Consider the following 14,759-nt stretch of genomic DNA (forward strand, 5'->3'; position numbering starts at 1 on the left):
GTATTTAATTTATATTTGCATATCTCATGACACATTATCTGTATGTAATATTGGCTGCAGTTCTGATAGTTTTTTGTGTGCCATGTTGTTCCAGACCACAGCAAATGTTACCCAGCTTGCAAATATTTGTAATAAATCCATTAGAAGACGACAGCCTGTCGTTTCCTTAAATTCGGGGACACACATCTATACCTTTGGCCATTCTGAGCCAGTAATTTCCAGAAGTTATCTCATCCTGTGAGAAGCCTCCATTTTACTAATGATTTCCAATGTTGCAAAAATGTGTAGAATAAAAATTAAAATACAACATTTCTGTCAACGAAGATTTGCGTCAGCCTTTGATAGTAGGCTAATATAGCCTTCATTATAACACTTACATAAGGCTTTTCATTTTTTGCAGCTCCAGACAGATCTTTGTTTGTATCTTTGGTCCAATATGGCTCTTTCAACATTTGGGGTTGCCGACCCCTGTACTAAACAGTGACTGTTTTTACACTCCCTTGACGAATAAAAATGTTGAAAAAGCACAAATATGAAGAGACTCACCTCCCAGGCACATGCTGTATTAATCCTCCCTCAGTATCGTGTCCTCCACATGTTGTGACGGAAACAAATCAGTCTGATATCGGCAATAAACAATCATCCGATTATATAGGCCTGTTTTTAAAACATCTGATACAGGAACTCTGATACAAGCAGTCTGTTCTGCTCACACTAACGTCTCTTTTTGCTAGCTAATAACAGGAAGTCTCCATTTAAGTCTCTTCTAAGAGACCTCACTTCAAAACACTGTAAAACCGAACATACAGAAATAAAGTGTGTCAATAAAACGTATATAAGATACAACATAACTGCTCTCTGACATTCCAACACATAAGAAATTCATTAAAACAAATGTGCTAGCTCAATGCTTATTTACATTGGAGATGCCAAATTACAATGTAACGATATAAAGATTTCATATCACGGATATCGTGTCCAAAACTATTACGGTTATCATTATTATCGCAGAATTGTTAAATGTGCTGAAAAAGTACTTATACATACACCAAAGTATTTAGACCATGTTATTTTTTACTTCTTAATTACTCAAATAGACACACTGTTAGAAAATCTACTTTTGTGTTTCTTATGCCTCACTGACGATGTTTTAGTCTTAGAATTGTATCTGTTTTAAGGGATAATTTTTTATTGTTTTAAATATTGGTTTGTACTGTCGCACTTAAAGATTTATTTAAATAAAAAGGGTGTAACAGTTACAATCTATTAATGTTATTTATTATTTCTGGCGGACTTTATGGCGTTGTACTCTATTCAGTGGTCATTGAACGCACCCTAAAAACACTTCTGTCTCGTGTGCAAAACAATTGCGGTTATCATTATTATCGCAGAATTGTTAAATGTGCTCAAAAAGTACTTATACATACACCAAAATATTTAGACCAAGTTATTTTTTACTTTTTAATTACTCAAATAGACACACAGTTAGAAAACCCACTGTTTTGTGTTTCTTATGCCGCACTGATAGTTTAGTCTTTGTATTTTATCTGTTTTAATGGATAATCATTTATTGTTTTAAATATTGGTTTGTACTGTTGCACTATAAGCTTTATTTAAATAAAAAGGGCGTCACAAATAAAATCTATTACTATTATTTATTATTTCTGGCGGACGTTGTGGCGTCCTACTCTATTCAGCGGTCATTAAATCCAATGAACCCTTGTACCTAAGTTACGGTCAGATCGAAAAAAGATACGTCCTGCACTGCACTCTAGTCCTTTACTCTCACGTTCCTCATCCACAAATCTTTCATCCTTGCTCAAATTAATGGGGTAATCGTCGCTTTCTCGGTCCGAATCGCTCTCGTTGCTGGTGTAAACAAGGGGGAAATGTGAGGAGCCCTTCAGCCTGCGACGTCACGCTACTTCCGGTACAGGCAAGGCTTTTTTTATCAGCGATCAAAAGTTGCGAACTTTATCGTCGATGTTCTCTACTAAATCCTTGCAGCAAAAATATGGCAATATCGCAAAATGATCAAGTATGACACATAGAATGGATCTGCTATCCCCGTTTAAATAAAAAAAAATAATTTCAGTAGGCCTTTAAAGCGGTCAAGTCAGGCCCAATTAGGAGAATTGTAAAGTTTTTTTTTGTTGTTGTTGTCTTTGACAAACATACAGAACATGCACTTAACGAGACAAACCGCAGGTTCTAAAAAAAGACAAGCCTCGTTTCGAGATCTACATTAGAGATGAACTTTTCTCAGGCTTGATCCCTGGAGAGGGAATGAAAGCAGCAGTGTCTCTCTGGTCAGCTTTTCAGGCTGAAACGCCGGTAGTTTTCCAAGAGGACACGGGGAGAAAGAGAAAGAGTGTGTATACATTTGACTTGTTTTTGGAGCGCTGGCATCGAGCGAGAGACTGTGAGGTGAAGCCTCTAGGAGTCTAGACGCAAAGACTGTAAGAGTCAGTCTGGAAGTCATTAGAGACGCGCCCACAGCAATGGAGAAACCTGCTGTTTTTCTCAACCTGCTCTTTCCTCCTTTCTCATCTGTGGGCGAGCCTCCTTCCATGTCCCTATCTGGGACGGAGACAATAGTGACTGCATCCCTTGTCTCGCGTCTGCCAAAAAGACAACAACACTTACGGGAATGGTGCACTGAGGAACCTTGACTTCACAATGCGGTAGTGGAAAAACCCAGACTGTGAGTCAGAAACAGACCTCAGGGACGTGGGCTTAAACAGCTGTGGCTGTAGTCAACCTCCTGATGTCCTGGATAGGGCTGCGGCTATCAATTATTTTGGTAATCGAGTAATATAAAGGCAACTGTTGCGTTCCATTCCGTAGAACATCTTTTGCCCAGACTGCCTTTTCAATAGAAGGAGCACAACTATGGAACTCTCTACCTGACACTTTGAAAAGTATGCCTGCACTTGTCACTTTCAAAAAACAAACAAAATTGTGGCTAGTTGAGCAACAATCTTGTTACCATGTTTAGTTTTTACTCATTTTTACTAATTGGTTCTTATCTAGTTTGCACTTTGTCTGTGTTATTACTATTATCATTATTATCGACTCCTCTTTGCGTCATTCTTTTTATTTTCCTATTTTAATGATGTTAGATCTGTGTTGTTGTTGTTGTTGTTGGGCACAAGTGTTGTAAATTAGCTTTGGCTACAAACACTATGATGCATACATTGGATGACTGTTTCAGATATCTACGTTTCTGTATCCGTCCCTATTTCAAATAAACCAGAAATAAATAAATATTGATTAGATTATTTGAATAATCGAGTAATCGAATGAAACAAACTTTATAGCCTCAATCCGTATTTTAGAATTGTAGATTTTTCTGCTTGCAATAACTTTCATTCTTTTTCAGAATAAATGCACATCATCAACATTTAAATTGCACTTTTACATTTGTGCTTTAATTAAGGAAATTAATGCACAAATTAAACTAAAAATTAAGAAAATTAATACATAAATTAAACTTAAAATTACAATTAAAAAGTGATCTACAAGAAAGGCTGACACAGTTCTGGCCGTTGCAAAGTATGTGAAAAAAATGCCATAGAGCCGGCGTTTGCCGCGGATGCTAACAACACCAACGGGTTCACCTCGCTGCCGAGCAACCATAAGCACGACAAGAAGTTGTCAACGGAGCAATACACCGTTACCAGAGGTGGAACCGGACTTAAAAGCATTAGTAGGAGCTCTACAAAGCAATGTCAACAATAACCAAGAACAGGTTATCAAAGGTGTACAAAAATATGTTGCAGATCTACGAGTACAAAATATCAGAGACAGAAAAAGGTGTCGTAATGATATGAAGCAATTCAGAAAGTTGAGAGAATGCCATATATAAGACATTTTTTAAAATGTTTTACCAAACTGCAAGTTATTGATTTTATCAAACTTTGGTGACAATAAGTATAGTATGAATTAAGTGCACATTTTGAAAGTTTTTGCAATAATATTCATGAACATGAACAACTTAACATAGTGCACCATTTAAATCTGCATTTACTCTTCTTTAGTTTAACCAGTTGTTTAAATAAACAAGCTTGTTTACCTCTTCAGATGACATTGCTGATCTCCTTTTTTGGTACAATGCGACCCCAGCTTGTTGTGATTACTTACAGATGTCCAATGTTCTCCAGCAAGCAACATATATTCACATTGAGACAGTAGTCGAATTGATGCTCTTGTTTGTGTAGTACAGTTAATTTATATCCTCGTTATAATTTTGCCTCTCCAAGGTATTGTACGCCAGATCAGCTGTGGTGATATGAATGGTGTTTTTTCTTGCAGGACTTGGTCTTCACAGACCAAGTTGTCAATGTAGCTAGCATTCATGCCACCATCCTTGAGCATGAGGTTCACTTTAAGATGGTATTTTAAAGTTGATGTAAGAAGAAATAATGAAGAAATAACGATTAACTACAATTAAAATCTTAAAATCAAGAGTAAAATTACTTAGTCAGTGTAATATTTAAGTGGACCATGGGCCCCTGTGTCAAAAAGGTTAGGAACCCCTGGTTTATACTACATACCGTTAACCTGCCAGGGACTGCGGATGGAAATGAGCCTTTGGCTAAAATTTTGCACATTTACATTTTATATGTTCATTAAAGGCCTACTGAAACCCACTACTACCGACCACGCAGTCTGATAGTTTATATATCAATGATGAAATCTTAACATTGCAACACATGCCAGTACGGCCGGGCTAATTTATAAAGTGCAATTTTAAATTTCCGCTAAACTTCTGGTTGAAAACGTCTATGTATGATGACGTATGCGCGTGACGTCAATCATTGAAACGGAAGTATTCGAAGCCCATTGAATCCAATACAAAGAGCTCTGTTTTAATCTCAAAATTCCACAGTATTCTGGACATCTGTGTTGTTGAATCTTTTGCAATTTGTTTAATGAACAATGAAGACTGCAAAGAAGAAAGTTGTAGGTAGGATCGGTGTATTAGCGGCGGACTACAGCAACACAATCAGGAGGACTTTGAGATGGATAGCAGACGCGCTAGCCGCCGACCTCACCTTGACTTCCTCCGTCTCCGGGCCGCCGACCGCATCTATGTTCGGGTGAAGTCCTTCGTTGCTCCGTCGATCGCTGGGACGCAGGTGAGCACGGGTGTTGATGAGCAGATGAGGACTGGCGTAGGTGGATAGCTAATGTTTTTAGCCTAGCTCTGTGAGGTCCCGTTGCTAAGTTAGCTTCAATGGCGTCGTTAGCAACAGCATTGTTAAGCTTCGCCAGCCTGGAAAGCATTAACCGTGTAGTTACATGTCCATGGTTTAATAGTATTGTTGATTTTCTGTCTATCCTTCCAGTCAGGGGTTTATTTCTTTTGTTTCTATCTGCATTTAAGCACCTGTGTTGGGACTAACGCGTTACTGTAACGCCGTTAGTTTCGGCGGTAACTAGTAATCTAACGCGTTATTTTTTTATATTCAGTAACTCAGTTACCGTTACTACATGATGCGTTACTGCGTTACTTTACGTTATTTTTTATGTAGTATCGGCTAGAAACAGAAGCGCTGCGGTGTCTTTCTTCTGAATCTTCCTCTGTCACAAGCCGGAGAGAGAAAAAGAGGCGTGTGTGTGTGTCTGGGTGTGGGTGTGGGGAGGAGGGGGGGGGGGGCGTGTCTTCGGTTTGGCACACACGTGATCCGCGGTTTGATATATGAAACAAAAAAAAGGTGTCCGCACGTTCAGTCCACACACAGCGGGGTCATGGCGAGCGGAGTAACGGAGGAGCTTGAACGCCCCGCGCCATTTAATCGGTGTGTTTATAGATGCAGACTCGGTTGTGCAAAACGAGGCTTTTAAACATATGCTGAACGTGCTTGAGCCACGTTACGACATCCCGTCGCGCACCCACTTCAGCGATAAGATTTTGCCAGATCTTTATGAGCAGGAGAAGAAAAAAGTTGTGGATGAACTATCCCGAGCATCATCTGTTGCGCTCATGACAGAAGGGTGGACGTCCTGGGGAACGTCCAGGGGAACTATGTGACGATAAGCGTTCACTTCATCACAGCAGACTGGCAGATGAGAAGACACGCCCCCTCTACGAGAGTCACCTTGCGCAGGTACTGACACAAGCAGTGGAGGAATGGAGGATAAAGATATCCAAGTCACGTGATAATGCCAAAAATCTGATAATTGCAGTGAATGAGGCAGGACTGGGACCACAGGTAGTGCATGTAGGGAATTTGGCATCACATCTCAGTCAATAAGATGGAGCGCTTCCTTGGGAGGATCAGGAAGGAGGTTTCCTACTTCCACCCAAGCACAACAGCTGCTCATGTGCTTAAGACAAAGCAAGAAATGCTAAAGCTGCCTACTCATAAAGCTCATACATGATGTCCCAACGAGGTGGAACTCCACTTATGATATGTTGCAGCAGCAGGCAGCTATATACTCTACATTGACCCACAACACCCTGCAGACCATTGTCAAAGACATCATCAACCTGTCTGATGATGATGATGTGAGAGTGGCAGAGGAGGTCCTCCAGGTGCTTAAACCCCTCAAAAGTGTTACATCTCTACTGAGCACTGAAACTTCACCATCTGTGTCAATGATCCTGCCACTGAAAACAAGGATTTTACATTCCATGACTCCAAGTGTGGAAGACAGCAGCATCACTCTAGATGTCAGGCTTTATTTCACTATCTATGTTTCAAGGAAGATGATGTGCCTTCTTATGTTGCACTTTCAGTTGTTTTTCATTAATGGTCATTGGTCCAAGTTTAAAGAAAGGAGAAATGCCTTTTTATGTTGCACTGTTTTTCATTAATTATGTTAAAAGGAAGATACAAATGCATGTCAAGTTGGTCAACAGATTGTATTATTCTCCAGTGCAATAACAGTTCTGAAATGAAGGCTAAAAGGGCATTAATGGGAGCTTTAAAAAAAAAGAAGTAACTACATAGTTACTTTTCACAGTAACGCATTACTTTTTGGTGTAAGTAACTGAGTTAGTAACTGAGTTACTTTTGAAATAAAGTAACTAGTAACTGTAACTAGTTACTGGTTTTCAGTAACTAACCCAACACTGTTAAGCACTATGCTATCACGTTAGCTCCGTAGCTAAAGAGCTTCGCCGATGTATTGTCGTGGAGATAAAAGTCACTGTGAATGTCCATTTTGCGTTCTCGACTCTCATTTTCAAGAGGATATTGTATCCGAGGTGGTTTAAAATACAAATCCGTGATCCACAATAGAAAAAGGAGAAAGTGTGGAATCCAATGAACCCTTATACCTAAGTTACGGTCAGAGCGAAAAAAAATACGTCCTGCACTGCACTCTAGTCCTTCACTCTCACGTTCCTCATCCACGAATCTTTCATCCTGGCTCAAATTAATGGGGTAATCGTCGCTTTCTCGGTCCGAATCGCTCTCGCTGCTGGTGTAAACAATGGGGAAATGTGAGGAGCCTTTCAACCTGTGACGTCACGCTACTTCCGGTACAGGCAAGGCTTTTTTTATCAGCGACCAAAAGTTGCGAACTTTATCGTCGATGTTCTCTACTAAATCCTTTCAGCAAAAATATGGCAATATCGCGAAGTGATCAAGTATGACACATAGAATGGATCTGCTATCCCCATTTAAATAAAAACATTTCATTTCAGTAGGCCTTTAATGTGCATTGTCCCATGTAACAAAGATATAACAAATATAAGAAATGGCGACTTCCCATCAGGAGTTTTATTATATATCATCAAGCCTTTTGGCGTGTCTCATGGGAGAGGCGAAAGTTAAGTCAGAGAACATGTCGTAGTTTATAAATTATTTTATATTTTTGTGCGGCCCGGTAGCAAATGCGTCACGGACCGGTACCGGTCCACGGATTGGGGACCACTGATGTAGATAATCTCTGACTAGCTTTTTTTGTATCAGGTCCATAAAAACAACAGACTTTCTGGAATATACAAAATAAGATTGATAGTCTGGCCTCCTAGTACTTAGCTCTCTGAAAATATGGCCCCCAAACCATTTTGTTGTATATGCCTGCTGTAGACCTTATATATATATAATATATATCATATATTATATATATTTATATGAGTGAACTTTGTGTAACGTCCAGTGTTTGAATGAAGCATAAGGAATATTTATTGATTCCTTTTTCTGGATCCAGCTTCACAGTGGTGCTTGTTGGGGTGTTGGCTATTGCCAGTGAAGTGAGCCACTGTCCACTGCAGCTGCTATGTTTCTCTCACAATGCAGTTCTTTGTAGCCTGGTGTGCTGGGCCAGACTGGGATAGAGGGATACTGACATAGGACAACAAAAACAGACACAATGGTCGGGCATATGCCCTTTTATTTACAGCAGATCTGCATTCCCAGTTAACTATGCCAAGCTATGGCATGTGACGGATGCTCCCCGGGTAGGGAGTAGGTCCCATTTGGAACCCCTCGGGCTGTAGACTTTATTTGGGTCCTGCAGTGTATCCACGTCTATAGCGAAGGGGTGCTGGAAACACAGGAAGTGCCATGCTGACGTCCACTGCCTCCGACCTGTAATAAGGACAGTTTTACAGTCTGTTCCGACCTAAGCTGCAATTAGTCTTTCAGGACATTTACAGCCCTTTTTGGAGTGGAAAGCTTTTTCCTTTTTCTTTTTTTTTATGGCGTAATGTAAGAGAGTACCATGCAAAAGATGCTTACTCATATCAAGGGACTTTTTTGTTGCATTTTGTTGTCAGTGGTTACTATGCTCAGATCAGATGAAGTCAACTGTTTGACAATGTTTCCTTTACCATGAATGGATTTACTTAAAGAAGTTGAAAAACGTATTCGGGTGTTACCATTTAGTGGTCAATTGGACAGAATATGTACTGAACTGTGCAATCTACTAATAAAAGTTTCAATCAATCAATCAATCAATCAAGGCGATTCCACTACTACTTACTTCCACCTTCAAAATGCTGTGGAAGTAATGTTAGCATACATTTAATACAGATATTCTCAAAATTGTATAGTGCAAACATTTCTTAGACTTTTTGCTTGATGGCGGCCACAGTTTTAAATTAGTCTTGCTCCAATATTACACACATGTGCTTTGGGATGGGTACTTCTATAGGTACCAAAGTTTGTCACTACCACCAGGTACCAATTCACATAAAATCAAACGGTGCCATTGTTTGATAGCTTTGTTGCAAGTGACCTGCTCAAGGACTTGGCCGGGAAACAAGCAGTCAAGCACTCACCTAGACTGTCTCTAGATATTGTTACACTTCCACGCCAACAAATGAAGAAAAAGGTTGCTCAAACGTACAGTAAAGCTCCACTTTTCAACATGTGCTATTTCGATGCTAGTTTACATTGGATTTGCAATAGACTTGCTACCAACTAGCAGCAGCGATTTTACAGGGCAATTTCAACACTTCCAAATTTGTAATGAGATGTACAACTCATTTGAAAGTTACAATCAAGCAGCTGGTGTGTTAAAATATGATACTTACAGTATAAGCTCTTTGATTTTTTTAGGGCTCAACAATCAGAATCAGAATCAGAATCAGAATAGTTTTATTGCCATTGTTTGAGAACGGGTTCACAAACTAGGAATTTTTCTTGGTGCAAACGTGCGACATAAAACACATATAACACATATTTGGTAATAAAAAGAGCTGTGACTGAGCTATCAGATAGACTTAGAAGGGATTCAAGGAATTCAAGGAGCTGCTGTTAGGAGTTATTGTTCATTTGCCTGATGGCCGAGGGGAAAAAACTGTTCAGGTGGCGGGAGGTGTGGGTCTGGATGGAGCGTAGTCTCCTGCCTGAGGGGAAAGGGGACAATAGTGTGTGTCCAGGGTGAGAAGAGTCAGCTGTGATCCGACCCACACGCCTCCTGGTCCTGGAGGAGAACAAGTCCTGGAGGGATGGGAGCTTGCAGCCAATCACCTTCTCAGCAGCACGTACGATGCGCTGCAGTCTATTCTTATCCTGGACTGTGGCGCCGGGGAACCACACTGTGATGGAGGAGGTCAGGATGGACTCTACGATGGCTGAGTAAAACTGCACCAGCATCTCGGTCGGCACCTTAAGTTTCCTCAGCTGCCGCAGGAAGTACATCCTCTGCTGGGCCTTCTTGATGAGTGAGCTGATGGTCAGCTCCCACTTGAGGTCCTGGGTGATGGTGGTGCCCAAGAAACGGAAGGAGTCCACAATGGGGACGGGGGTGGGAGAGTCAATCAGGGTGAGGGGGGATGGTGGGGCTGTGACTTTCCTGAAGTCCATGATCATCTCCACTGTTTTCTGGGCATTCAGCTCCAGGTTGTTGAGGCTGCACCAGGACGTCAGCCGGTCCACCTCTCTCCTGTAGGCGGACTCATCGCCATTCAAGATGAGCCCGATGAGGGTGGTGTCATCCGCAAACTTGAGCAGTTTTACGGATTGGTGACTGGAGGTGCAGCAGTTTGTATACAGGGAGAAGAGCCAGGGGGAGAGTACACAGCCCTGAGGAGTACCAGTACCAGAGAAGACTTGCACATTCAACTTAATGACAAAGACTACTTCCTGACTAAGGCAACACACCACAGTCTATACCAGGGGTCGGCAACCAAAAATGTTGAAAGAGCCATATTGGACCAAAAATACAAAAACTAAATCTGTCTGGAGCCGCAAAAAATGTAAATCCTTATATAAGTGTTATAATGAAGGCTATATTAGCTATATTAGCTTACTATCAAAAGCTGATGCAAATCTTCGTTGACAGAAGTATTGTATTTTAACTTTTATTCTACACATTTTTACAACATTGGAAATCATTAGTAAAATGGATAACTAACTCCTGGAAAATACTGGCTTAAGGTGGCCAAAGGTATAGATGTGTGTGTCCAAGTTTAAGGAAACTGCAGGCTGTCTTTTTCTAATGGATTTATTACAATCTTTGCAAGCTAGGTAACGTTTGCTGTGGTCTGGAACAACATGGCACACAAACAACTATGAGAAATGCAGCCACTATTACATACAGATAATGTGTCATGAGACATGCAAATATAAATTAAATACACAGAAGACATAAGTAAAGGAAATTAAATGAGCTCAAATATACTTACAAATGAGGCATAATGATGCAATATGTACACACAGCTAGCCTAAATAGCATGTTAGCATCGATTAGCTTGCAGTCATGAATTGACCAAATATGCCCGATAAGCACTCCAGCAAATCAATGAAATCAACAAAGCTCACCTTTGTGCATTCACGCACAACATAAAACGTTTGGTGGACAAAATGAGACAAAGAAGGAATGGCATGAAATATGTCTTTCTGTGGCAGCATCGGAGAGATTTGTACATGTAAACAAACTACGATGAGTTTAAGGATCGCTGAAATTAGTAGGACAAAACGGTGCTTTACTCTCATCAGTGAAACGTGTATAACATAAACAGTGGGATTTCTAACAATTAGGAAGGTTTGTGTCATGTTTGTTCTCCTATATATATATATTAAAACAAAAAATATTTTTTTTTCTTCATCTTTTTCCATTTTCTCACATCTCTGAAAGAGGTCCAGGGAGCCACTAGGGTAGCGCTAAAGAGCCGCACGCGACTCTAGAGCCGCGGGTTGCTGACCCTAGTTTAGTACCATTAAATTTAAACTACCAACTATCAGTTAGCTTGCTGTCATGCACTGACCAAATATGCCTGATTAACACTCCAACAAGTCAATAACATCAATAAAGCTCACCTTTGTGCATTCACGCACAGCATACAACGTTTGGTGGACAAAATGAGACAAAGAAGGAGTGGCAGCGTCAGAGAAAGTTGAGATTAGTAGGACAAAACGGTGCTTGCCAAATACTCTCATCAGTGAAGCATTTATAACAAACAGTGGGAATTCTAACAATTACAAAGGTTTGTGTCATGTTTGTTCTCCTACAGAAAATATATTAAAACAACAACAAAAAAATTTTCTTGATCTTTTTTAATTTTCACACATCTCTGAAAAAGGTCCATGGAGCCACTAGAGCGGTGCTAAAGGGACCCCCAGTCTATACACTACTGCCGTCCAATGTGTTGGAATTGCAGGTTTACTATATAATACAGTATAGTACCTGCAAATGAGACACACATGTGTAAGAAAACAACATAACAACTAGATTGCACCGCTCAGTGTTAAATGTAAAATGTATATGTGTTTTAAATAATTAATGTGTATTAACACATTTGAACATTGACTACCTGTATGGATTCCTAGGCACCGGGAATTAGTAGCATATTGATTCAAGTATGAAAGGTACCCATCCCTACATGTGCTTGTCGGTCCCCTAAAGATGTGCACAACATTTCGTGGTGATTTGTCTGAACACCTTAAAGGCACAGTGGGTGTTAGTAGAGCGCTTTGAGCTGGGTGGGTGAGAAATTTTAAGGCCAAAATCTATAGAGATATAGATATAGAGAACATACAAACCCTTTATTTATTAAATCACCATTATTGAAATTCAACGATTTGGTGCATTTGCAAAAAGCTAAAATTATGTATAAAGCAAACTATGACCTGCTACCCAAGAATGTACAACAATTCTTCTCCACAAAAGAGGAGAAATATAACCTTAGAAGAAAATCGAATTGAAAACATTTGTATGCTCGTACAACACTTAAAACCTTTAGTACAGGGGTCACCAACCTTTTTGAAACCAAGAGCTACTTCTTGGGTACTGATTAATGCGAAGGGCTACCAGTTTGAGACACACTTAAATAAATTGCCAGAAATAGCCAATTTGCTCAATTTACCTTTAACTCTATGTTATTATTAATAATTAATGATATTTACACTTAATTGAACGGTTTAAAAGAGGAGAAAACACGAAAAAAATGACAATCAAATTTTGAAACATAATTTATCTTCAATTTCGACTCTTTAAAATTCAAAATTCAACCGAAAAAAAGAAGAGAAAAACTTAAAAAAAGAATTTATGGAACATCATTAGTAATTTTTCCTGATTAAGATTAATTTTAGAATTTTGATTACATGTTTTAAATAGGTTAAAATCCAATCTACACTTTGTTAGAATATATAACAAATTGGACCGAGCTATATTTCTAACAAAGACAAATTATTATTTCCAGAACAAACATTTTAAAATAAATTCAAAAGACTTTGAAATAAGATTTAAATTTGATTCTACATATTTTCTAGATTTTCCAGAATATTTTTTTTGAATTTTAATCATAATACGTTTGAAGAAATATTTCACAAATATTCTTCGTCGAAAAAACAGAAGCTAAAATGAAAAATTAAATTAAAATATATATATTATTCTTTACAATAAAAAATAAAAATTTTACTTGAACATTGATTTAAATTGTCAGGAAAGAAAAGGAAGGAATTTAAAAGGTAAAAAGGTATATGTGTTTAAAAATCCTAAAATAATTTTTAAGGTTGTATTTTTTCTCTAAAATTGTCTTTCTGAAAGTTATAATAAGCAAAGTAAAAAAATTAATGAATTTATTTACACAAGTGAAGACCAAGTCTTTAAAATATTTTCTTGGATTTTCAAATTGTATTTGAGTTTTGTCTCTCTTACAATGAAAAATGTTGGGCAAAGCGAGACCAGTTTGCTAGTAAATAAATAAAATTAAAAAAATAGATGCAGCTCACTGGTAAGTGCTGCTATTTGAGCTATTTTTAGAACAGGCCGGCGGGCTACTCATCTGGTCCTTACGGGCTACCTGGTGCCCGCGGGCACCGCGTTGGTGACCCCTGCTTTAGTATATCAGTATGTGGAATTAAATTATGGAATGGATTAACCAAAGAAATCAAACAAAGCACCAATATGATTCAGTTTAAAAGACTGTTCAAACAAGTGTTCACAAAGTACACAGGACAAGAATTATGATGAACATCTTAAACCTTTTTTTTAATTTATTTTTTATTAAGACAAATATTATTTATGTATTTAATATCTGTTTACTTACTATGGTATATTATTTATTTATTATTTATTTGTTCACTGTTCTGTTACAGAGAACAAGGAAATAGGATAAAATTGCTATGGCAAGAAAAGGGGTAGGATTAAATAAGCTGTGCTTCTTCCTACTCCTTTTCGGACGTGCTGTAATGAAACAACTGGAAATATGTGATGCATTACATTTTATCGTATGCATGTTCGAAATAAACTGAAACTGAAACTGAAATCGTCAAACTTAGAGGTTTAATAACAGCGTCCCACTACGTGGTGTTTTTGTCAAAACGTATGCACAGGACTTATTCCACCCTTTGGTGTGCAATGGTTCAGGAGCAGAAGAGTTATCTTACACAAACAACAAGCACATACAGTCTCAACAGTATTTTAAGGGGATGGAGAGCTGCCAGCCACCACTTTGCCATTTTTAGACGAGGCTGGCTAAAGCTTCCCCCCTCAAGAAGGATAGGAGTGCCCAGACTCTGTTTAGTCAAGAAAAGCGTGTCAGGGGTTTAAATTAAATATATGTAAAAAAAAAAGTTCATTATGTAATCTCAGCAGGGCTCCCCACGGACGGAAGGGGGTGACAGGTCGGAGGCACTCAAAGGGGACACGAGGGCTAGCCTGGGACACCAGGAGAGATTATAAAACAAGATAATCTGTAATAACAGGATTTTTGGAGTCAGTGAAGGCATAAACAGAGATGCTGAACATCTGGTTGGATCTGGTGTCTTGGCTCCGCCCACCTGTCATTAATATGGTTCTGTTTCCTAACGTTCTATGGCAGGAGTGTCTAACTCATTTTAGCTCAGGGGTCA

At 39.0% G+C, this 14,759-nt stretch overlaps 1 protein-coding gene across 3 annotated transcripts in view; it reads left to right on the top strand.

Moving 5' to 3' along the window:
* LOC133650712 (low-density lipoprotein receptor-related protein 1-like) overlaps positions 1-14,759 on the top strand; it is a 294,864-nt gene that overhangs the window by 68,640 nt on the left and 211,465 nt on the right. The gene's annotated exons all lie outside the window — the stretch shown is intronic.

This window comes from Entelurus aequoreus, linkage group LG01, assembly GCF_033978785.1.
Source record: "Entelurus aequoreus isolate RoL-2023_Sb linkage group LG01, RoL_Eaeq_v1.1, whole genome shotgun sequence".
Lineage (NCBI taxonomy): Eukaryota > Metazoa > Chordata > Actinopteri > Syngnathiformes > Syngnathidae > Entelurus > Entelurus aequoreus.